The sequence below is a fragment of the Glycine soja genome, chromosome 20 (assembly GCF_004193775.1).
Source record: "Glycine soja cultivar W05 chromosome 20, ASM419377v2, whole genome shotgun sequence".
Lineage (NCBI taxonomy): Eukaryota > Viridiplantae > Streptophyta > Magnoliopsida > Fabales > Fabaceae > Glycine > Glycine soja.
In genome coordinates this window covers 9,942,624-9,946,082 of record NC_041021.1, presented here as the reverse complement: position 1 = coordinate 9,946,082, position 3,459 = coordinate 9,942,624, and the positions used below count along the sequence as shown (strand labels likewise).

Below are 3,459 nucleotides of genomic sequence, written 5' to 3'. Positions count from 1 at the left end.
ACGTGTAGCCCTCTAAAGGTGAGGACGTGCAGCCCTCCGAAGGCGAGGACATTGATGAGTAATTATTTTCTCCTATTTCTTAACCCTTTTTGTTACCAATTTAATTACTGATTAACTCTAATTGTCAAATTTATTATTCAGTTTTATCAATTGGGCCCACTTGACTAATTTGGTGTTTTAATTCAATTTCAGGATAATTATAGCAATTGTGCTGAGACAAATTGGACTTGAAGAGAGAAGACAATTTTATTAGATTTCGTCTAATTTCATTTTATTGCGTTTTGTTTTTTTGGGCCAAAATAATGTAATCAAGTCCTGTGACTTTGAGTGACCTTTAAAAATAGCACAACCCTGGGATTCAAGATGATTCCATTCTTCAGTAGAGAATACCCAAGCTGAGTGCAGAGAGTTTTAGGGTTTTACGTTTTTAGCTTTGTATTACTGTTCACGTGAATTCATGTTCCATTTTTCCGCTTTCAATTGCAATTTCATTTCTGTTCCTTCTTCTGCTTCTAGTTTCATTTTCGTTTTCTGCTTCTAGTTTCATTTTCTGCCTTTAGCTTCATTTACGTTTTCAGATTTTGCTTAACTTATGGAAGACTAAATTTCTAGTGTTGTTTCCCTCTGAGGATGAAGCATAACTCTCTTTGAGGTTCTGTTTTTAATGTTGATCTCCTATTGGTTTTCCCTTCACCAATTAACCCTCATTCATTACTATTAATCTATGCACGCTTCGTGTTCGATTAATAGCCTCTGTGCTTAAGTTACGTTCGTGCTTAATGAACAAGGGGTTAATTGGTGTATGTGTTGCTTAATCACATATTGACAACCCTAAGTTGATTTTCGCTTAGTAAATTAAATTAGGGTTGGATTAAGTAGTTAACTGCTAGGGGTGAAATCCTCAAAAAAACCTAGGATAAGAGAATGGCTTCTGAATCAAGAGGAAACAACACGTTTTTAATACTGTTAATTTTCTATTCCAGTCTGCTTGTTCTTTAATTCACAAAACAGACACCCCCAATTGTTATTGTTATAGCAAAGCATATTATGAACATTTGGTTAGTCATTGCTCATTGGGAGACGACCTAGGATCACTTCCTAGTTACTGCAATTTAATGTTTATTTGATTCGGGTACGACCTCGATCAAATTTGGCGCCGTTGCCGGGGAGCAGTGGTCCAAAGGTCCATAATAGCTAGTGATTCGTGCTTTATGTTTAGTTGTTTTTCGTTTAATTCTTTTGTTTAGTGTTTTCATGTTTTGTTAGTGTTAAATTAGTGTGTTGTGTTAGTGTGTTGTTATGTTTTATTTGATGTTCTATTTTGCAATTTAGTAGTACCCTTGTTCAGGGCCTCCCCTGTTTCAGTTTTATGTTTTGCTGTGAATAGTGCTTAGAGACGAAATTAGAGACTGATTCTGTCTTATTGTTCACACAGCATTACATTAGCGACTGAATTAGCGACGGCTGTTGACAATTTAATTGGCGATTTTTGTTTTGATAGTTAGGGTTGTTATTTTTGACTGAATTTTTGTGTGGTAGGTTATTTTGAGTCATATTTTGTGTGAAAAATACCAGGAACACTTGGTGTGGCTGGATTTGAGAGATTCAAAAAACTTTGAGAACTTGTGTTTAGCAAAACTTCAAACGGCCATAACTTTTGCTCCAGGTATCAGAATGACTATTATTATATATGTATTGGGGGTAGAAAAAAATCTCCCATACTGTGGTGACCTAGCAGAGCTCGGTTGAGGACTCTAACTAGCCAAAATCGCCTGTTTACTAGTTTTTTTTTTCAAGTTTTATTGTTCTATTTTTCTAAACTTTCCTTAGGCAGTTTCCATAGTTAGACTTTGAATTTTTGTTTGAAAATTTTTGTGATATCTTTTCATGATTTTAGGGTGTTGCTTACAAAATTTCAGCTCATTTAGATATCATTTGAGTATAGCTGTAGTTTTAACCCACCTTTTTTGCCCTGTTTCAGAAACACATGAACTGTTGCATATAGTGCATGACTAGAGGCAATCCAGGTGACTTACAACCCTTTGATCATGAAATAGATAGAACATTTCATAGATTAGTTAGGCAGAGTGTGCATCTTGATTACCCTGAACATTTTGTGCCTTTTGAGCATCCTGAGCATTCTGTTACTGGTGAGTCTGAGCATTCTGTTATTGGTAATTTTGAACATCCTGATTTTGAACATTCTGATTTTGAGCATTCTGAAAATATGGCTCAACCTCCACCCTGTGAGAGGACTCTAAGGGAAATGGCTGCACCTGATTTCACTTATGAAAGCTTGTGCATTCAATACCCTGATGAGGATGTCCCATATGTTCTTAAAACTGGACTGATCCCCTTGTTGCCCAAGTTTCATGGTCTTGCAGGTGAAGAACCTCATAAACATCTGAAAGAATTCCATATTGTCTGCTCCACCATGAAACCTCTAGATGTCCAAGAAGATCACATCTTTCTAAAGGCCGTCCCTCATTCTTTGGAGGGAGTGGCAAAAGATTTGCTATACTATCTTGCTCGAAGGTCCATTACCAGCTGGGATGACCTAAATAGGGTGTTATTAGAGAAATTTTTCCCTGCTTCTAGGACCACTGCCATCAGGAAGGATATTTCAGGCATCAGGCAACTCAGTGGAGAAAGCCTATATGAATACTAGGAAAGATTCAAAAAATTATGCGCCAGATGCCCTCACCATCAGATTTCTGAGCAACTTCTTCTCCAATATTTTTATGAAGGACTTAGTAACATGGAGAGAAGTATGATTGATGCTGCTAGTGGTGGAGCCCTTGGAGACATGACCCCTACTGAAGCCAGGAATTTAATTGAGAAGATGGCTTCCAACTCCCAACAATTTAGTGCCAGAAATGATGCTATTGTCATTAGAGGAGTGCATGAAGTAGCCACAAATTGATCTTCATCAGTTGAAACTAAGAAGCTTAAGGGTAAACTAGATGCCTTGGTTAACCTGGTAACCAAGCTGGCCTTGAATTAGAAATATGTACCTGTCACAAGAGTCTGTGCTTTATGCTCCTCTGCCGACCACCATACAGACCTTTGCCCTTCTATGCAGCAATCTAGAGCAATTGAGCAGCTTGAAGCTTATGCTACAAACATTTACAATAGACCTCCTCAACCTCAGCAGCAAAATGAACCACAACAGAACAATTATGACCTCTCCAGCAACAGATACAATCCTGGATGGAGGAATCACCCTAATCTCATATCCCTCAACAACAACAACAGCAGCCTGCTCATTCCTTCCAAAACGTTGTTGGTCCAAGCAGGCCATATGTTCCTCCTCCTATGCAACAACAGCAGCAACAACAACAAAGACAACAATCAACTGAGGCCCCTTCTCAACCTTCCTTAGAGGAGTTAGTGAGGCAAATGACAATACAGAATATGCAGTTTCAGCAAGAGACAAGAGCCTCCATTCAGAGTTTGACA

At 38.1% G+C, this 3,459-nt stretch overlaps 1 non-coding gene across 1 annotated transcript; it reads right to left on the bottom strand.

The window, feature by feature from the left end:
* Positions 1 to 2,605: 2,605 nt before the first annotated feature.
* Positions 2,606 to 2,712, bottom strand: LOC114403958. Its single transcript, XR_003664724.1, has one exon. It is a non-coding gene; the product is annotated as a small nucleolar RNA R71 (small nucleolar RNA).
* Between the last annotated feature and the right edge of the window lie 747 nt (positions 2,713 to 3,459).